At 36.4% G+C, this 23,370-nt stretch overlaps 1 pseudogene; it reads left to right on the plus strand.

Moving 5' to 3' along the window:
- The first annotated feature begins 7,350 nt into the window (after positions 1–7,350).
- LOC122744517 lies at positions 7,351–9,058 on the plus strand (annotated as a pseudogene).
- Positions 9,059–23,370: the final 14,312 nt, after the last annotated feature.

Below are 23,370 nucleotides of genomic sequence, written 5' to 3' on the forward strand. Positions count from 1 at the left end.
ATCATAATAGATGAAATCTTAGAATAGCTTGTGGTAAGGGGGGTGGGGTGGGGAGAGACAGACAGACAGACAGACAGACTGAGACAGAGACAGAGAGACATAGACAGAGAGAGAGAGACAGAGAGACAGAGAGAGAGACAGAGATACAGAGCAACAGAGAGAATTACTTGTATCAATTCAATTCAGCTGGGCAAAGCACTGAACACTTCCTGCTACTCTAATGAGGTCAGCAAGGAAAACAATTATTTTCTTTTCTGCCCCAAAGACAAACTGAACCAAATGAAAGAAAATATTGTATTTTTGATGTTGGTAATGATTCATAACCTCCTAAATAGTAGAGATCAACTAACCACATAACTAGAGACATTCCTCCTCTCTTTTGGGGGCTACAGATTACTAAATAGGGCAGCTAAGTGGCACAATGGATAGCATGCTGGACCTGGAATCAGGAAGACCTGAGTTTAAATCTGTCTCAGATATTTACTAGCTGTGTGACACTAGGCAAGTCACTCAACCCTGTTTGTCTCAGTTTTCTCATCTGTAAAATGAGCTGGAGAAGGAAATGGCAAATAAATCCAGTATCTTTACTAAGAAAACCCCAAATGGGATCATGAAGAGTTGGACACAACCAAAATCAACTGAACAACAACAAATACATTACTAATAGCTAAGCAAAATTTATTTGGTATTTAATTGAAGCTTCTAGCTTTTAGAGAGAGGGTTGGAGAAGAGGCATGAGCCAATGAAATGTCATATGGGCCATTCAGAGAGAAGAGGAAGTTGGAGTTTGGGAAAAGTGGTTGTGCTATTGGGCAAACGACATTAATTCTAATGGTTTCTCACTTTACTCATACAGTCAAAACTTGCCTCATTGTGCCATCTGTTGGTTATAAGTGGAAATTCACCCAAGGGTTATTTTTTTTTTTTTAAATGTTCTTTTACAATTTTCTCTCTTCTGGGAGTTTATATGCTATTTATTTATTTTTTTAGAGGAGTTCATGAATTATTTTTTCATGCATTTATTATACCTGTGATAAAAAAACTTTATTTTTCTAAATTTTTTAATGTCATTACATTTAAAAAATTTATGACAAGTTTAAAGTTAAATCTAGCCCAATGTTGGCTATTTTTAAAGGAAAATAATTGAATATTGTATTTTTCAAATTGAAATTAGTATTTGCCTGATTTTTCAATTATGATACCTTACCCTGGCCTGATGCTGTATTCCTGTATGATGTAGGACAGTTAGGTGGGCCTGAAGTCAGGAAGACCCATCTTCCAGAGTTCAAATCTGGCCTCAGATACTTATTTATTAGCTGTGTGAATCTGGGAAAGTCACTTAATCCTGTTTGCCTCAGGAATCTGATTCTGATGACAAGAATCTTGCCTCAGCTTCCTGAACAGGTGAAAACTGACACACTTTATCTGTATTTGCTCTAAACACATGTTTTTGCCATATACTGTAGCAACTTAGTTTTCTGATCAATTTTTATAGAATAGTGTTTGAATAGTGGGACATTCTACAGCGTTTTAAAATTGTGAGTTCATCAAACACCAATTTTTTTAGTATTCACTAAGTTCTATTTCTGCATTCTTTATTCTGGTTTATTGTTCTACATTCATTCCCCAATACAGGACAGCTTTTATAATTATTGCTTAGAGTATATTTTTATATCTGGTAGTGCTAATTCTCCCTTTACCAATTGTCTTTTCATAGCTTTTGTTCTTTTTTTTTTACATATGAATTCTGTTATGCTTCTATTTCCCTTTTAAAAAATGAAATAAACTTTTTTTCATGAATTTCCTTCTCAGCTTATTTCTTTTCATTCCCACTCCATAAGATGCAACAAAAAGGCAGTCTAATGTACTAGAAAGAGGAATAGATTTGGTTTCAGGGATCCAGGGTTGGAATTACAGCTTTTACTGCTAATGATAATGTGACCACAGACAAGCCTCTTAGCTTCCCCAAGCTTCAGTGTCTTAACCTTGTAAGCTGGACACAATAATATTTGCACTACTTACTCCATAGTAGTTTTTTTTGAGGTAAGTGCTTTATATGACTTTTGTGTATGTATATGTATATGTATATGTATATGTATATGTATATGTATATGCCTGTGTGTATATATATCTATATACACACATACATATTTGCACAAAAATATCTCTATACATATGTATGTCTATGGGTATCCCACTCCTTTAAAATATATATCTCTATATATTATATATGTGTGTATGATTCTATATCTACATTTATATCAATATCAATATCTATGGGCATCCTATCTCTCAATGATACTTAAGTTAACCTTGTTAAGTTATTATACATTTTTCCTACAAGGGAAAACATTGCTATTTAAAAACTATCCTTGTGGCTTGTTTTCAAATTGAATTAAAAAACACAAAACTGGGGCGGCTAGGTGGCACAGTGGATAAAGCACTGGCCCTGGATTCAGGATGATCTGAGTTTAAATCCAGCCTCAGACACTTGACACTTACTAGCTGTGTGACCCTGGGCAAGTCACTTAACCCTCATTGCCCTGCAAATTAAATAAATAAATAAAAGTCAAACAGAGGGTTTAAAAAAACCCATCAAACTATTCTGTTAGTTATGTATACGTGTGCACATGCATATGTGTATATATCCTAAAGTTTTATAAAGTGTTTGCTTTATAAGCACACATGTACATATATACATGGTTATAGATACATTGGCATATATGTATATTGTGTATATGTGTGTGTGTGTGTGTGTGTGTGTGTATTTATATGTATTTATTGTTCAGTTGTTTCGGTCATGTCCGACTCTTTGTCACCCCATTTGGGGTTTTCCTGGCAAAGATACTGGAGTCATTTGCTATTTCTTTTCTAGCTCATTTTACAGATAAGGAAACTGAGGCAAACAGGATTAAGTGAATTGCCTAGGGTCATTTAGCTATTAAGTGCCTGAGGCCAGATGTGTCTTCCTGACCTCAAGCCCAGCACTCTATATACCACTGTGATTATATAACCATTGCACTACAAAAGTAATATTTTTATTCTTTTTAGCTGAACAGGAAAGGAAACATTTCAATATACAGTTTTGGGCATTGTTTTCTGTCGCATACTGTGCCATAACCTGAAAAGGTTATACCATTATAGCCTCTGATCCTTGGGATCAAATAACTAAGTTAATTGTTAGATGATTTTTTTTTGAGTATTGGAAGAAAATATTTGCATATTTTGAGAACATGGTGACTACCCTATGAAGAAATAAATATAAGCAATATAGATTATTGTCAAAAAATAGTCTCTGTTGAGTCACTTTTAATATGGGAAGAAAGAAAAACATATGAAGAAGAAAAATGTTTAGCAGTGTCACCCAACTCACAGTCACTTTTTAAGACTGAATGTAATATATATAACCTATATCAGATTACCTGCTGTCCAGGGGAGGGGGGAGGGAGGAAGAAAAATCTGAAATTGTAAAGCTTGTATAAACAAAAGTTGAGAACTATCTTTACATGTAACGGAAAAAATAAAATACTTTATTAATTAAAAAAAAAAAGACTGAATGTAAGGGGCAGCTAGGTGGCACAGTGGATAGAGCACCAGCCCTGGATTCAGGAGTACCTGAGTTCAAATTTGGCTTCAGACACTTGACACTTACTAGCTGTGTGACCCTGAGCAAGTCACTTAACCCCAATTGCCTCCCCCCCCCCAACAAAAGACTGAATGAAAATACTTCAAGTGATAATTTTTGTAAAAGGCTGAATTTATTAGATTATCAGATTGTCATGTCTTTTCCTGTTACCATTCCCTTGCCTTTCTTAATGAGCGTAAGCCCTTTGAGAGCAGAGATATTTTCATTTTTCTCTTTGTATTCCAAGCAGCATGTATTATGCCTAGCCCACAGTAGGCACTTAATTAATTGTCATGATTCAGATAACCATTTAGATTCAATCTTACAGCTATTCTCAATGTTTGCTGCTACACTGGTGTTCAGTAGCTAGAGCAGCCAAGCCATAAATCTCAGATAACATAAACATGGATGAATTCTGGCTTTGTTCCCCATCCTCTTCTCCATTCACACACATGTACAACATCAATAGAGGAAGGTGAAACCCAAAGCAAACAATACTCCTTCCACCACATGCTCCCAATTCACACCTATTTTTTTTTTTAAACAGCAGTCTCTTTATATCAAGGCTGGTTTCTACATTCTCTACACTTTGCAATATTCCAGTATTTCTTTGGACTCCTGAAGACCCATGTAGAACTGCAACAAACCTGTTCTCTCCCAACTTGTTCCCACAGTGGTGGAGGAAACTTGCTAAATCTTGGAATGCCGAGTATGTATTTCTCTCCCAATCAGTCCCCAAACTTTCCAACCTGTCAATAGCCTTGTCTGTCTGTATGAACATGTCAGTTACTGATAAATTCATTATATTGCAAAGAGTCAGTAGAATTTGGATTGGATTATCTGTTTGCTAATTCATTAATCATAACTCCTTCTAGCTGCTGAAAGATACAAATAGATAACCTAGAAGTACGTCAAGATGTCACCAGAAGGTAGGGTTGAGCTGATTTGCCTCACATATACCAGCAGAACCCCAAATCACAATTCCATCATTCATTCCCAGAAATTCTTTTCTTGTAAATAATGTTGAACAAAGAACCTGAAACTAATGAAATAGTTTTGTATTTTCTCACTCCGTCTGCTTCTTTCCCATTCTGTCGCATGGAGTGATGGGGGGGGGGGAGGAGGAGGGAGATTTGTCTGGGAATGGTTATAGGAAGTGAAGAGAGATGCTATTATGGCAAGGAGGTATCACAGGCAGAGAGGTCAAAGAAAAAAGGGATGTCAGGATCAGCAATGGTGACAATAAGCTTCTTGCTAGAATGAACTACTTGTTCTGCTCCATCATGGACCACCTGTGGCCAGATGATGTTCGAAGTCCTTGCTGGATAAGACAGCCAAAACTGAGAACTGCTGTGGGAGCTTCAGTTTTCATCTGAGTTCATCCATTCCCAATATCACAGGTCCTAAGATCAGAATGATAAAGGAATTTCTGAATTTTCATCTGGTGAATCAAGCATTCTTTTGACTACTTGAAAGAGAGTGGCTAGTGGGAACTAAACAAATTCAGGCTTTATGTTTCCTAGACCTTCTTGTTTCAGTCTGGGGTCTTCCAGAATTCAGGAAAGCAATGAGCTCCTATCAACTTAGTAGATATTTTATTGCTTTAGTATGTATTATGTGCTAGTTATTACATGTGCTTTTTGCTTGCTTATCAATTATATGCTGAGGAAATGTTGCATGTAATATCTAAGAATATGTGTCTGATTTCAGTAGAGAATCAATTCTATTATGCCAAGGTTATGTGACTAACATTCACTGAAATATAGCAGTCAAAAATGAATGTGGCATCTGTTAGTGGGTAGGAAACCCAGAGCCAAGTTCTAATTGGATAAACATTCAAATTTACATACCTCTGGCAAGGACTCAGTGTAGTCCCACACAGAGAGGCAGAGCTGAAGATTAAAAAAAAAACAAAGGTCACTAAGTCTCAGAATTACATAGAGAAAGGCATGGTCAAGTATAGAGTGTCAAATGTGGGAGTCAGGAAGACCTCAATTCAAATTGTACCTCAGACGCTTATTATCTGTGTGACCATGGGCAAGTCCTTTCACCTCAGGTTTACTAAATTGTAAAATGAGGGGGTTTGATTCTATGATTTCTAAAGTTTCTTCTAGCTCAAAATCTATGATCTCATGTTATCTATGTTGTTGTTATCATTGTTCTTCAGTCATTTTTAGTCATGTCTGACTCTTTGTGACCCCATTTAGGGTTTTCTTGGCAAAGATACTAGAGTCATTTGCCATTTCCTTCTCAAGCTCATTTTTTCAGATGAATAAGCTAAGGCAAATGGGGTGAATTGCGCAGGGTCACATAGCTACTAAGTGTTTGAGGCTGGATTTGAACTCCTGACTCCAAGCCCAGTACCCTATCTGCTGTGCATCTAGTTGCCCCTTGTGTGATGATATAAAAGATGGCATATCACTGAAGTTCCTGGTGTTAATATATTCTATTAGATACTTGACAGCTGTTTAGGAGCAATTGGATGGGGGGGGCGGGGAGAGAAAGGCATATTTAATTTGAATGTCACATTGGGGAATGCACAAACTATTAGGGTAAAATTGAGACTCCAAAAGATGCAGTCCTTAGGCTGGTGTACATATGGCTACCCTTTCTATTTTATTTAGTTGATAGAGAGTAATGATGGAAAAATGATTTTTAAAAATGCATTTTCACAATGGGCTTGCCCACCAGAACTCTGGTGTTGTGAAAACCATTGCTGAACCTCCATAAAAATGGGTAAGGACACTTGACACCTATCAGATTGGCTAAAATGACAAAAAAGGAAAATAATAAATGTTAGAGAAGCTATGGAAAAATTGGAACGCTAATGCATTGTTGGTGGAGCTGTGAACTGATCCAAACATTCTGGAGAGCAATTTGGAATTATGCCCAAAGGGCGATAAAGCTGTGCATAGCCTTTGACCCAGCAATACCACTTTTGGGTCTTTTTCCCAAAGAGATCATGGAGGGGGGAAAGGGACCCACATGTACAAAAATAATTATAGCTTCTCTTTACGTGGTGGCAAGGAATTGGAAGTTGAGGGGGTGCCCATCAATTGGGGAATGGCTGGACAAATTGTGGTATATGAATACAATGGAATACTATTGTGCTGTAAGAAATGATGAGCAGGAGGAGTTCAGAGAAACCTGGAGGGTCTTGTGTGAGCTGATGATGAGTGAGATGAGCAGAACCAGAAGAACATTGTACACAGTATCATCAACATTGAGTGTTGATCTACTCTGATGGACTATATTCTTCTCACCAATGCAATGGTACAGAAGAGTTCCAGGGAACTCATGATAGAAGAGGATCTCCAAATCCAAGAAAAAAAAAAAAGAACTGCGGAATATAGATGCTGAATGAACCATCCTATTTCTTTTAGTTTTGGTGCTGTTGTTTTTTTCTATTTTGAGGTTTTTCATCATTGCTCTGATTTTTTCTCTTATAACATGACTAATGCAGAAATAGGATTAATGTTATTATGTGTATATGTATATATATGTATATATATATGTGTATATATATATATATATATATATATATATATATATATATATATATATATATATATAAAACCTATATCAGATTACCTGCTGTCTAGGGGAGGGGGGGAGGGAGGGGAGGGAGGGAGAAAAATCTGAAATTGGAAAGCTTGTATAAACAAAAGTTGAGAACTATCTTTACATGTAATGGAAAAAATAAAATACTTTTTTAATTTAAAAGAATGGGTAAGGAAAAGCCTCATAACAACATTGTCTTCAATGGATACATAAACTCTGGTATGTCCACCACTACTGGCCACATCATCTATACATGTGGTGGAATTGTTAAGAGAACCACTGAGAGGTTTGAGAAGGAGGCTGCTGAGATGGAGAAAGGATCCTTCAAATATTCCTGTGTCTTGGATAAGCTGAAGGCTAAAAGGGATTGTGCTTTTACTATCTGCATTTTGAAATTTGAACCCAGCAAGTATTATGTGACCAGTATTGATGCTCCAGGACACAGAGACTTTACCAAGAATATGATTTTAGACACATCTCAGGCTGACTGTGCTGTTCTGGTTGTTGCTGCTGGTATTGCGTTTGAAGCTGCTGTCTCAAAGAATGGGCAGACCCAGGAGCATGCTCTTCTGGCCTATACACTCAGTGTGAAACAACTGATTGTTGATGTCTGCCAAATGGATTCCACTGAGCCTCCCTACACATAGAAGAAATATGAGGAAATTGTTAAGGAAGTTAGTACCTATATTAAGAAAATTGGCTACAACACGGACACAGTAGCTTTTATACCATTTTATACCAATTTCGGGTTGGAATGGTGACAAGATCTAAAATGCCTTGGTTCAAGGGATGGAAAATCACTCATAAGGATGGCAATGCTAATGGAACTACACTGTTTGAAGTTTTGAATTGCATCCTGCTACCAACTTGTCTAACTGATAAGACTCTGTGTCTACCCTTCTAAGATGTCTACAAGATTGATGTTATTGGTATTCTACCTTTCGGCTATGTGGAGACTAGTGTTCTAAACCCAGGCACTGTGGTTATCTTTGTCTCAGTCAATATTACAAGTGAAGTAAAGTCTGTTGAAATGCACCAAGAAGCTTTGAGTTTGTTCTGCCTGGGGATAATGTTGGTTTCAATGTCAAGAACATGTTTGTCAAAGATGATTGCCATGGTAATATGGCTATTGATAGCAAGAATGACTCATCCACAGAAACAGTTGGCATCACTGTACTGGCCATTATCTTTTTTTTTTTTTGTGGTGGTGTAATGAGGGTTAAGTGACTTGCCCAGAGTCACACAGCTGGTAAGTGTCAAGTGTCTGAGACCGAATTTGAACTCAGGTCCTCCTGAATCCAGGGCTGATGCTTTATCCACCATGACACCTAGCTACCCTTTGTACTGGCCATTATCTTGAACAATCCATGCCAAATCAATGCTGGGTATGCATCTGTTCTGGATTGTCACGTGACTCAAGTTGCTTTCAAGTTTGCTGAACTGAAGGAGAAGATTGATCATTGTTCTGATAAGGACCTGGAAGATGACCCTAAATTTCAGAAATCTGATGATGTTACCATTGTTGACATGGTTCCAGGTAAGCCCATGTGTGTTGAGAACTTCTCTGATTATGCTTCTCTGGCTCATATTGCAGTTCATGATATGAGGCAGACTGTTATAGTTAGGATTATCAAAGCAGTTGTCAAAAAGGCTGCTGGAAGGGGCAGCTAGGTGGCACAGTGAATAGAGCACTGGCCCTGGAGTCAGGAGTACCTGAGTTCAAATCCGGTCTCAGACACTTAACACTTATTAGCTGTGTGACCCTGGGCAAGTCACTTGACCCCAATTGCCTCACATTTTTAAAAAAAGGCTGCTGGAGTTGGAGCTGGCAAAGTCACAAAATCTGCCCAGAAAGCCTAGAAGGCTAAATGAATATTCTGTATAACACCTGCCACCCTAGTCTTAATTATTAGTGCAAGAACAGTCTCAGAACTGTTCATCTCAATAGGCCATTTCAGTTTAGTGAGGTAATTGGGGTTAAGTGACTTGCCCAGGGTCACACAGCTAGTGTTAAGTGTCTGAGGCCAGATTTGAACTCAAGTACTCCTGAATCCAGGGCCAGTGCTCTATCCACTATGCCACCTAGCTCCCCCCAAGGCCATTTCAGTTTAAAAACAAAAGACTGGTTAGTGATTACAGTGCATCATAAAAGCATCAGGAAGAAAGGAATGTTTTGTGGACCATTTGCTTCATGGAATTTTTAAGTTATTAATTTTTAAAATAAGTATTTTTAGCTGGAAACAATGACCAAACATATGTCTCAGAATTTTGAGACCATTAAAACAGTTTAGTGAGAAAAAAATGAATCCTCTGGATATGCTTGTAAGACCAGATTAGGCAATTTAGATACAACTTTGAATAAACTGGGTTGACAACACAAGTTTTTATAGCTAATGAATGATCTGTCTCCCCATTTCTTGTTAACATTTTTAGGTTCAGAAAAGGAGGTACTATTATTATGGAGTAAAAGTAAAGGATACCAGATAGACTGACAGTGTGCTCTTTTCCTACCTTTATAATGTCAAATACCTAGAAGTTTAACATATGATGGTTGGATATCTTGTGGAAAATTTATTTACTTTTTTGACAAATACTTTTTGTTTGGACACTTGGCAAATAATTTTCCCTGACCTCTCCTTCCCACATAAAAAAATAGTTAAGTTCCTGGAACTGAAAATCCTATGAAAACAAATGTTGAAAACTATCCTTATATGTAATTGGTAAATAATAAAATACTGAACAAAAAAACAAAAAAGAAAAACACAATAATAAATAGGACAGTTCTTCTTGATAGGTAAAAAAAAATAGTTAAGTCCCATAGAAATTTAGAGGAAGAAACTGACAAGAGCCATACTAGGTAAGAAGAAGTAAAGGGAGGTGTGATCTATATCTCTGTTTGGATGAAGCCTCTTTAAACATTGTAGTATTTACAAAAATTACAGGCATTTGATACTCAGATTTTGCTTTAATCTTAGAAAATGCAGCACCATTATGTTTCCTGTAGATGGTGGTATTTTACCATATTAGGTGGTATTAAAAATGCACATGAATTAGTTATGCTTTGAAAGATCTATCTTCTTTTTACGATGTAGAAGTTGTGATAAGTAACATGATTATTATTGAGATACGTTTTCCATGACTGCTTATGTATAATATATATAAAATTGCTTGCCTTCTCAAAGAGGGGAGAAAGGAAGAAGGGGAGAATTTGGAATTCAAATGAAGTGAAAATTATTTCCACATGTAATTAGAAAATAATATATTTAATTAAAAAACAAAATAAGCTATAGAAATAAAATATATGGAAAATCCATTTATTTTTCACCAAAAAGTGACATACAACATATGGTAACAGACTAGCTTTATTAATATTTATGGTGTTTTAAACTCGGTTTAATTGAGGTGCTTTTTGGATTCCTTTATGTTTGTGGTTTATAAGGTAACTTGTACTAAAAATATATCCCAAAGAAATCGAAAATATTTTCTTTAAAAAAAAGGATGTGATAAAAGAAAACAATGGCACTCAAATGAAATATATTCTTTCCCTTCCTACCTCCAACCAGTTGTTCCCAGGCTTTTGAAGATCTGCTATAGCATGTTAACACCAGGCATTCTAATGCTAAGCCACATCTTTTATCATCACACATAGGATGATGAAATCATAGATTTAAAGTCAGAAGCAACCTTAGAGACCATAGAATGCAGTTCCCTCATTTTATAGTTTAGGAAATCTGAGGCACATAGAGGTGAAAGGACTTGCCTGGGGTCACATATTTGAAGTATGAGTTGAACTCGGGTCTTCTGACTCTAACACGAGATACTCTATATTGTACGCAACCATGCTTTTGCTAAGAGTCTTCTGATTCTTTTGGTTCCAACTTTTATAAAACAATATAACTTGTCAGAAAATCTTTCGGTCTCAGCTCTAACTCACCTCTATGCCTTTGAGTAAGTTATTAATTTTCTTTGCATATAAAAATGATATTGTAAAATCTCACTCACCCAGTGGATCAGAGAAAATCACTTTATAAACCATAAATTGCTATATAAATGCAACCTCTTAATAGTGTTTTTATTATTGATCTCTTACATATTTTGGTGTTTTTGTGGAAATGGAGGAAAATTAACATTAATAAAATTATGCTCTTGTATATGATGAGCCAGCTTCACTGAGATTCTTTCCTGGCATCAAAGTCAACAGAAGGGACAACTTGAAATCTTGGTACTCTCAGATCTAGTATAAAGTTAAGACCATCATGGTAGTACTATCTTCTGGTTGTTTGGTGATGGTGTTGGTGTAGGTGGTAGTTGGGGTTTGCCTTTCTGGTTCACAAAATATCTTATGGACCAATGCATTTGCTAATTTTTCTTGGTGCTAAGTTTCTGAGGATAGAAACCATATCCTTATGCCCTTCCCCAACTCTACAATGCCTACCATATATATGAAAAATTAGAACTTAGCTTTTAAAAAAAATTGATGTGACCAGGGCAGCTAGGTGGCACAGTGGATAAAGCACCCACCCTGGATTCAGGAGTACCTGAGTTCAAATCTGGCCTCAGACACTTGACACTTACTAGCTGTGTGACCCTGGGCACGTCACTTAACCCTCATTGCCCTGCAAAAAAAAATTGATGTGACCACTAAACTAATTTGCTCTCTGGGAATCTTGGTTTTTGGTTATTTTAAATGACACAAATGTCTTCTTGGCTGTGCTGGATTCTTTTACAAATTAGTTGAAAACATTGTTTTTGATACTTTTTACTTGATCTTTATTTGCTGTATAATAATAACCTTTGACATGGCATTGAATGACAGGAAACACCTTGATTCTGAAGAACAGCACCAATTATTGTGGATAATACTTTCAATGTAAAAAAAACAAGTTCACATTTTCTTGCATTTACTTTTTAAAGTTCCCACTTCACCTATAAGATGAAGGGAAATAATAATTTTTACTCATTTTTCCTCATATATAGCATATGTAAATTCTGAGAGACATTATTTCTAAGTAATTAATAATAAATTTTTGAAATGATGACTAGCAGATAATTTATGAAATGATTGTCATTTTTTTCTCATAAACCGAAGACAAATCATGGAGGCCACTTCATAGTTATATACTCTTGGAAGAGTGAGTGTTCCCAACAGGCAGAAATCAGCTCTGATTGGTTAAAAATTAATAAGAGAATAAATATTATAATGAGAGGTGGGTTTATGCTAGTGAGAGATTGGGTGCATGACTCTGACCATGTCACTTATGGACAAAGAAAGACTTAGCTTAAGTCAGACCACTCTTAACTCTGTCAGTCTATACAAAAGGCTCTATCTTACACACAGGCAGTGAACAATGAATGATCATGGGCCAAGAATTCCACTAAGATTAGATTCTCTTTTAGTCTTCTGGTTGGGTGGGGCAAAAAGCATGTACCCAGAAGATTTGGGCAATCACATCTATTAGCAATGTCCTTCACAATAACTGGGCTTTGAATGAAGAAACAGAAAAGGAAAAAAAAAAACACCGAATCTCCCCAATATTAATTAATTATTAATCATAATTTCTTTCATTCCCCTTTTTAATTCTAGTGAGAGATTCAGTCTCCTCAATGAATTGCTAATTGATATGACAAATACTTCATCAAGGGTTTTTTAATTTGGGGGCTTATAATGGGAAACAATGTAAGGGGGGAAAAGGAAAGATACTGACCAATTCATTGACAAGACCAGAGGGGGAAGACCCCTTTGGTAAATAGATCTTACAGATAAAAACGTACATAGAGAAAAAAGTAAATTATTAAAAAAATACAATTGTCCATGTCATATGTCTATCACATCTTGAGGCTTAGATGTCTCATTGCATACAGTTGTCTTCATCTCCGGACACATCGGATATAGCCCTCTGGTCTGGGTGGTGTCTCAGAGCAGTTTCCAACTGACCAGCTTCTCCAGTTCAGGCCACTTGTAGAGATCCTCTTCTTTGTTAAACATCTCTTACAAAATTGGTCCTAACAATTTAAATTCACTTTTAAAATTTACATTATAATTTACATTAATTTAAATTTACTTTATAAACAATTTAAATTTACTTTGCCAATAACCAGGTCAAATAGTGATAATTAACTCAGAACTTATGTCTCTCCTATTAGAACATCAAATTGGGGAATCTTTTAGAGCAAAGAATTTACACTTTTAGGTTAGTCAATTGTCATGTTGATATATTCAAGAAACTCAAATATGAGAAAAATTAAAACCAATTTTTATACTTGACATTATTCATTCCCCCACAAGGAGGATGAAATTCTGCTAATGAACTAATAACAGAACACTGCTTGCAAGAGGATAATTTCTAATGAATTGTCTCAAAAGTTGCCATATTAACTACAAATGTAAAAAAAAAAAAGATGTTGTGGGGTGAGGGAATGAGCAGAGCCAAGATGGTGGAGAGAAGCCAGGAAGTTCCCTGAACTCTCCCAAATTTCCCTTGGAAATAACATTTAATCAAGCTTCTCAATGGATTCTGGAGTTATAAAACCTACAAAGAGACAGAGTGAAATGATGTTCCAGCTAAGATAACTTAGAAGGATTTCAGGAAAGGTCTGTCTCTCTTGGGTAATAGGGAAACATAGCACAAAGCAGAGGGTGTCTGGGGAAGCCAGAAGGAGGCTTTTAGGCCCAGCATAGATCAACCTTTAAGGCCCCTCAGTCCTTGCTCATCAGGCTAATGGCATAGCAGGCCAGTTGTGAGGCCCTTAGCCCCAGTGCAGAAGGCAATCTGTCATCTGGTGTATCTGCAACACAACAGGTGTATCTAGGCCAAGTCACTCCAATGGAGTGAGCAATTTGTGAGCTAATGAGGCATCAGAGCAGAAAGGCAGTGATCAGGCCCTGGGTCCCCAGGAAAAGAAGCTTGGAACAGTGCTCCCTGTACTCCAGCAGCAGAGTTGAAGTTTAAAAGGTACAAAATAGGCTAAAAAAATGTGAATTAGAAACAGAAAAGAGCCCTCACCATAGAAAGCTACTATTGCAACAGGGAAGACCAAAACACAAACTCAGAAGAAGATAACACTGTCAAAAAACCTACATGCAAAGCCTCAAAGGAGAAGATGAATTGGTCTCAAGACCAAAAAGCATTCTTGGAAGAGCTCAAAACAGATTTTATAAGTCAAATAAGAGAGGTAGAAGAAAAAAATTGGAAAATAAATGAAAGAAGAAAATCAAATAACCAGTATCAAAAACGAAAGGGGTAAATTCACCAATTAAGAGGAAATTAATGTTAATTATTGTTTTAATTAATAGGAGCTATTTTGCCCAACTGAATGACAAGAAATTTAACAATCTAAATGAAATGGATAAATATTTATAAAAATATAAATTTCCCAGGCTAACAAAAGAAAAAATAAAATACTTAAAATAAGCCCATTTTAGAAAAAGAAATTGAATAAGCCAACAATAAACTCTGCAAGAAAAAGGATTCAGGGCCAGATAGATTTACAATTGAACTTAACCAACCATTTAAACAACAATGAATTCCCATACTATAAACTATTTGGAAAAAAAGGCAAAGGAGTCCTATAAAATTCCTTCTATGAGACAAATATAGTGCTGATAACTAAACCACGAAGAGCCAAAACAGAGAAAGAAAAGTATAGATCAATTGCCCTAATGAATATGGATGTAAAAATTCTAAATAAAATATTAGCAAAGAGAACACAGCAATTTATCACCAGGATAATACACTATGACCAGGTGGAATCTATGCCAGGAATTCAACCACTTCACCACTAAGGAACTGTGTGACCTTGAGCAAATCAGGCCCCTAAGCCTCAGTTTTCTCCTATCAAATGAGGAAGTAGACTAGCTGTTCTCCAAGCAAAGAGCCAGGCTCTCCTTTAAGTCTCATAGATCAAGCTCAAGAGGAGAGCAGGATCTTGGAGATCAGCATTTCATGGGTATCAAGCACATAGGGTTGTTGGCAGCATGGATCATTGGATTAACACTACTCTTTAATGATTATACCTGCAATTAGACTCAGAATCATATCAGTTACAGTCCCTTAAAGTTTTTTTTTTTAAATGAATCCAAGGGTGCTTTATTTTTTTTTAAGTGAGGCAATTGGGGTTAAGTGACTTGCCCAGGGTCACACAGCTAGTAAGTGTTAAGTGTCTGAGGCCAGATTTGAACTCAGGTACTCCTGACTCCAGGGCCTGTGCTCTATCCACTGCGCCACCTAGCTGCCCCCCCTTAAAGTTTTGAATAGCAAGTTCCAATAGTCATAGCTTTGGGTGGATTCAGTTTTCAAGGATCACATATCCTTGATAACAAATATTGACACTGGTTGTAGTAAGAGATTCACTTTTATGACACCATTTGGAGTTTTCTTTTTTTGGTACCTCCAGCTCATTTTACAGATAAAGAAATGGAGGTATACAGAATTAAGTGAATGGTGGTGGGGCAGCTGGGTGGCGTGGTGGATAAAGCACCAGCCCTGAATTCAGGAGGACCTGCATTCAAATCTGGCCTCAGACATTTGACACTTACTAGCTCTGTGACCCTGGGCAAGTGACTTAACCCTCATTGCCCTGAAAAAAAAAAGGTCTCAACTAAGTGAATGGTGGAGGTGGGGGTGAAGGAAATGAGAAGACTCTAGAGGTATTTATTCATGTCTTCCTGCAAGACACATTTAGACAGACCCATGTGTTTATATAAATAAAATACAGGGACAATAATACAGTTCTGACATGTATAATTCCTCTAGCCACCATAGTTAAATGAAGTTGCAAAGAGTTGGACGTGACTAAAAGACTGAACAACAATAACAACTATATAGAGAGAAATGACTTTTTGGGGCAGCGAGGTAGCATAGTGGATAGAACATTGGGTTTAGGGTCAGGAAAAGCTGAGAGAGAAGACATATGATTTCAGACTTTCTTCATGTCCCTGGAGGGAAAGACTAGGAAGAAGCCAACATTTAGAGGGTCTGTGTGAGAATTGGAATACCACACCCTGTTGGAGAGATACTGTAGGGAAGCCCCGCCATGACAAGAAGCCTAATGAAGACAAGTCAGGTGGTTTTCGGCATCCGGAAGCTGGCCAGCTTGCATTTGTAGAGCTGCCTGTTAGTTTTGCCAATCAGGGCTGCCAGCCAATTAGCTTGTGGTTGTGGGTGTGGACGGCCCTGTTTCCTGTGGGAGAGGGGGCTTCTAGGAGAGGGAAGGGAGGAGAGGGCTCACTCCTGCGTGAGGGATAGAGGGAGAGAGATGCTGGTGTGGTGGTGAGTTTGTCTATCCCCTTTTTCATTGTCCCTAGCTCTATTAACTTCACCTGTGTTGTAGATTTGTTCCCATTAATAAAACCTGTTTTGTTTTGTTTTTTAAAAGAGGCTGTTAATCTCCTTTCTTACCCCAATATTATGGTGAACCACCCAATTAACTCTCCCCATACTAAATTTGGCCCTTACATCTGGCACCTCCCTCATGTCTCTATCTCCAGCTTACTGTACTAGAGACTGGGGAATTTCCCCTTGGATAAGATTTGTGACTCCTTTCTTGGTTGAGCTTTTTCACTCACTCTGTATTATCTGGTATACATTTTCATAAGTATTTGTTGACTCCATTTGTGTTATTTGTAAAGCTCCTGAAATGGTTTGCTACTTCCTTCTCTATCTCATTTTATAGATGAGGAAACTGAGGCAAACAGGGTTAAGTCACTTATCTAGGGTCACACAGTAAATGTCTGATGTAAAATTTGAACTTAGGCCTTCCTGACTTCAGGCCTAGTGCTCTATCCACTGTGTCACCTAACTTCCCACCTCATATGTATACTTTTTCTGAGTTCTGTTTGTTGTTGGTTTGGATAAATGGGTTTATTTGCCATTTTTTATGTGTATTTATTGTAAGATAGGAGTTAAGGCTTGCCTATATTAACTGGAACACTCCTTTACCATTAAGGGATAATGATCCAGAATTTAGTTGGAACCTAAAAATGTTGTCCTATACTTCTCGTCTTGCACCACTCCCTCTCTCTGAGGAAAGAATGGCCAGCCTCTGGTTGCAACCTCTTCCTCTCTTTCTGGCAAGAATCAATCTCCCTTAAAGAATAGTGAAGGTGGGGGTGAAGGAAATGAGGGCCCTAAAAGATGGTCCTTTGATTAAGATGCTCTGCTTATGTGTAAGGAAACCTGATCCTGATTGGCTAGAATACATTGACCTCTTATGCAGCTTGCCATCATGAAAGGAAATATATTTTTTTCATATGGTTGGTGGACTTTGAAAGAGGCATTTGGGAAAATCAAGGCATTCACTTTTTTTTTTTTTTTGCAGAGCAATGAGGGTTAAGTGACTTGCCCAGGGTCACACAGTAAGTATCAAGTGTCTGAGGCCAGATTTGAACTCAGGTCCTCCTGAATCCAGGGCTGGTGCTTTATTCACTGCACCACCTAGCTGCCCCTTTAAATACTTACTTTCAACTGACTGACTTATCTGTGGGCAGGAACTAATTTTTGTTTTTGTTTTTGTTTTTCTTTGTATTCCCAGTTTTTAATGTAGCATCTGGCATATAAGTGCTTAATATGTTGACCCATTGATTAATAAGTTCCTTCGGGGCAGCTAGGTGGCCCAGTGGATAGAGCACTGGCCCTGGAGTCAGGAGGACCTGAGTTCAAATACAGCCTCAGACACTTGACACTTATTAGCTGTGTGACCCTGGGCAAGTCACTTAACCCCCAATTGTCTCACCCCCCCCCCAAATAAAAAGGTTCCTCCCTGTCAGATTTAGGTGCTATTAATAGATTGTATTTTCCTCCATGTGTTCTAATTTCAAGTTTACTTTGCATATTGCATAATTCTATACATTGCGCTATAGATTCCAGAGGCTATGCACATTATTTCTCTTCCTTGTTATTTTTGACTGGGAGTTACAAACACCTACCAGTTATTTAAATTCATTGTGTGAATTTCCCAAGATTTATTTTTTTTAGTTTGTGACATTATTATGAAACATGTACTTTTTTTTTTGTCCTTTTCTTTATCTTTAAAAACCCAATAATACATGGCACTTTTTAGTGAGGTTTTAGAAACAGTGAAGTAGGGAAATCCATTATATTAAACATATATAGGCCAATAGCACATCATTTCCCTTTCTGTGTAATAATATTGGCATACTAATAAGAAAATGTAGTAAAACGGAAATGTAATTTAGTTAAAACAAAGATTTAAAAAAAATTCCCATCATGCTCATATATCTGTCACGATTTTATCACACCCACCTATTCCCATATGTTTTTCTCTCAAACTAAGAAGAGTTGCTGCTAGAATGAAAGGTTTTCAGATAATTTATTGAAAGTGGTTTTATTGTCTTAGCAAATTGTACTTGAGTTATAGATTACAGGTGCCTTTTTAGTGTGTTCTGTAAGAAAAAATGTGAAACTAAATGAAATTACTTTGTATTACTAAAACTCATCCTTTGAACTGTCATAATTCAAAGTTAGATGGAAGCTTTAAAGTCTTCAAAATGAAGATGCATTGGATAATATTATGGAATGACCCCTTGCTGTCAATTTTTATTTTTAGGGCTCCTATGGAGTCACACCATCAGTTTATTTATCACCCATACCCTATATTGAAGTCATTCTTAATTATGATTATGAAAGTACTTGTAGTGTATAATACAATACATTTTTAGATCTCACATTTCTTTCTATATCTACTGAGAGAATTCATTTCAATCATTCTATGTTCAAGGATATTAACCAGAGTCATTCAAAGATAAGACTTTCTGAAGAAAACTTGTCCTTAAATGGAGAATTTCAGGGTTCTAAAGCTGGATGGAAATTCCAGACAAGACTCTTCCAAACTATTTTTTTTAACACAGTTCTTCATAATTTTCTTTAATCTCTTTGGGAAGTAAAATTTTTTAGCAAAATATTTGTTATCTAATAACTGATAGGAATTTCTCTTCTTCCTGCTGACAGTTCAATTTAACGTGATTCTCTTTGATTGTGAATAAAAGAGGCTCCCAATAAACCATACACTATTACTTTACCTCCTAGAATCTTATTTTGTTTCACCTTTTCTTTTGTCTGGATAAAAATGAAATGACTGTCAAATAATGAGATGACGCCATGATCTCAACAATTTGAATGTTCCATCCCATGATACAGATGCTTGCCCAATGTGTGCAATGTGTCCTCACATAAGTTGACCAACAAGTTGACCCAGTATTCTGGGACTTTCCTCAATAAACCTGGTGAATCCTCAGAGAAATCCTGGAATCTCAAAAATACTGGCATAAGATTTTGGCTGTTAATTTGTCATCTCTCATCCATGCCACCTCACCAGCCCTATTTTTCCTATCAAATGGTTCCTTGATTATCACTTTTACTCCTTTTCTTTAGTGAAATACTGACAGTAAAAAGATGGGTCTTCACACTGGAAAAACATTGGAATCATTGAGTGAACTTCAGGGTTTCCTGAAGACAGGCCATAATGCCCTTCCCTTCCTGTTTGTGTGGGCCAACTTTGTCCATTGGCACTGTTTATCCCAGATATACATGCTGATGCATATGGTTTCCTCATTCAACTTCATGCCGTCATCTGGGCTACAACCAGTCTTCTTTCCCTAAGTATCTCTTATATTGATTGTCAGATCAAATGCTTTTGAATGATTTAGGGTATTTTCAAATATTCTAGAGCTTGATGCAAACAGCACAGGGTAATATGTAAACAAGTGCACCTGGAGGATCTCTCCATCCATAAAGAATTTCTCTTCAATTTGGATTCTGTTAGGGTGGTAAAATCTTTGGTGAGTGTATATTTTCTTTGTGCTTCTCATGTTGTATTCATGATTGTGTTGTGGAACAAGATTATCCCTGTTATATCTTTCAGGTATTCTTGAATGATTTTGATGAATTAATAGGAAACACATCACTGGGGGCAAAACTCCTAATGTAGCCTTGTATTCAACTGAATCAAGTGCTTTTTACAATGAAAAGTAAAAAGCATAGTGCAACTTTGTATTATTTATAACTTTCAGTGAATTGTATGATGGTAAGTATGTGTTTTTTTTCCTGTTTAAGAATAAGGATGCCCTGTGTGTGTGTGTGTGTGTGTGTGTGTGCACGCGCGTGCGCGCACACACCATATATGCATTTGGTCAGTAGTTTATACTTTTTCATTGCCTTTTTTCTGTATGAATATGTTTAAATTTTTTTATGCCTTTAATATCTTCCTTCCTGGTTCTTCAGATATGTCATGACTGAATTCCCTCAATTCCTTCACAATTTTGACTTGTATAGCACAGATCTCTTTTATGTGCACTAGGTCTATTTCATCTTCTTTTCCTGTCTTTGATCCCTTCAGTAGCTTTTCTTCCTCTTCCATTAGCATTTGCTGGATTGTAATGTCAATAAAATAGTATAAGAAAATAACATTTTTAAGATCTTTGCTCTGAGATTATTATTATTATTATTATTATTATTACTTTTTTTTTTTGCGGGGCAATTGGGGTTAAGTGACTTGCACAGGGTCACACAGCTAGTAAAGTGTTAAGTGTCTAAGGCCGGATTTGAACTCAGGTACTCCTGAATCCAGGGCTGGTGCTCTATCCACTGCGCCACCTAACTGCCCCTCTGAGATTATTTTTTATCCCATTTGTCAGCTTCTAGAAGAGAGGGACATTGATTTATAGGTTCTTAGGATTTAGAGACAAATGGATCCTTAGAAATCCCCTAGGTGAAAGCTTTCCAAACTATGCAGTTCATCTCTTGAAGAGGGTACAAGAACCTTTTTGAAAGTAAAAAATAATGATTAAAATGATTGGATATTCTTGAGTACAACTCCCACATTTTAAAAAAATCTATACTTTCCAATGAAAAGAAAGTTCAAAAATAAATCAACATTTGCAATACTAACTTGATGAATTTGCTCCAAATGAAAATGAATATAGTGCACCATTTTAAAAAAAATGGAACTTGCAGTTGAAGTAAAATTTGAGCTGGCATATTTCATTTGGTGGGTAAAATCCACCACTTTAAATATTAATTGTCATAGACTCATTGTGTCATCAAGCTATTTGCTCTGTTTGAACATGAAATTTGTGAACTCAAAATTGATCTCTGAGTGTCTATTAATTACTTTTCTCAATGTCATTCATTTTGGGAAATATAAGCTCACTTCCAAAAAATTCTTACAACTTCAAAATATTTGAAATCATTTGTGAATTAGTATATATAGTCATTTAAAATCTTAAAACATCATATTTCAGGCTTAATTATCATAATTTTATCATATGTAGCTTTTAAAAAAAGAGACATAGAGTCCATTCATAATGGATACATACAAAACTAGTATGAAGGGAATTCACCGGAGCAGCTGATACCAGAAAAAGACAAAACAGTATAGATGGAAAAAGTAGCAGACAAAATAGACATTTAAATTAAAAGACAAAATTCAGAGAATACAATACAATATTTATCATTGGGCTCAGCAAGTATGATAAGTGAGGGAGAAAAAATAGTGCTGTGTGTTCTTTGAGCAAGTGCTTTAGCAGAAGAAATAATGATCCTTAATAAATTGAAACATTTTGAATGTATAGTGTCATATTAAAAACACTCCATACAGGTGTTAATATGAATATATGGATCACCTGTATTTGAAGGAGGTGCCTTATTATCCAAAAGTATTTTTTTTATGAAACCCTGGGTTAATAAGAGAAAAATGTTCTTCAACTGAACTCCAAACTGAACCCAGATAGCTATCAGATAAAAGTCCCAACCTGGTGAATTCCAAACTCTTTTTTGAAATCCTGTAATTTTATCATGGTGTTTCTATATTTCCTTTATACTTGTTTGTATCTGAAATTGTTAATACTGCTTTGCATTACATCCATTCTTGTTATAGTATTGATTTTGGGTTGATTTGTATCATGCTAATGAAACTGACAACACTCTGTAAGCAGTGAACAAAAAACCCTTATATATCCTCAGAAAGAGGGAGTCCCCAACCTCCCTTCTTTTTTTTTTTTTTTGAGGTTTTTTTTTTTTGGTGAGGCAATTGGGGTTAAGTGACTTGCCCAGGTTCACACAGCTAGTAAGTGTCTGAGGCCAGATTTGAACTCAGGTCCTCCTGAATCCAGGGCCAGTGCTCTATCCACTGCGCCACCTAGCTGCCCCAGCCCCAACCTCCCTTCTTAGGAATGGGTCTCTGCATGATTCATGCTGTTTGTTCTTGGGACAAATAAACTGGTACTATGTTTTTCCTGTATGTCTCTGATCTGGCTTTTCTTTGTAGGACATTATGTTTTCTGATCTGATTTTTTTTTTTTTGGTAGGAGGACAGGTATGGAAAAAAAAACTGTAGGAGACATTAAAATTGATTTCTCTGATCTGTTTATTATTTTTTTAGGAGACAGGCAAATAAAAACCATATTTAATTTTTGACACAGGTAAGGAAAAGGTCTTGAAATAACAATATGGATGTATGATAGTTGTAGTCTCAAGGTACAACATTCCCTTCTCAGCCAGGAAAGAGACTGTGACCAACATTATTTTGGGGTAAGGGTGATATTCTTGTGATGATAAGAGCTTTTGAAAAACTCTGTAAGGAAACAATTGGGGGGCTGTAATGGAATTGAGGCCATGGCAACCAAGAGGACAATCATGATGGAGAAGCAGAGAGAGAGAAAAAGGAAAGTTAAGTTGAGGCAGAAAAAAGAACTAATGGTAGTTGAAGGCATGATGGAAATTGGGCATTATTATTATTATTATTATTATTGTGCACTGATCTTGGAACAAGAAACTTGGACTTAAGTCTACTAATTGTGATAAAAGTTTTTAGGATTAAGGGAATCTCTCAATGCATTATAATCTCTCCAAAATCCTGATCCCAGTCCTTGTTTGTTTCCAGGTGTTTATATATGACCTTGAAAATTACTTCTTTATACTGATCTTTGCTACATAGAAAACTCCATGACTGATCATGTATTATAAATCTGTTTACTTAGTCTGTCAAACAAAGAAGAATGGAGAAAGACAGGAATTAGTTAGAAATAACAAGAATTTAGGGAAATCTAAATCTTTGTTGAAGTAAGGCACTTTTCTTACTAGGGGCTCTAATGATTTTATTAATACTTTTAATTTCTTATACAAACTCCCTTATCTGGCCAAAACATGAGCCATGCAGAACTGGTGCAA

The sequence above is a fragment of the Dromiciops gliroides genome, chromosome 2 (assembly GCF_019393635.1).
Source record: "Dromiciops gliroides isolate mDroGli1 chromosome 2, mDroGli1.pri, whole genome shotgun sequence".
Lineage (NCBI taxonomy): Eukaryota > Metazoa > Chordata > Mammalia > Microbiotheria > Microbiotheriidae > Dromiciops > Dromiciops gliroides.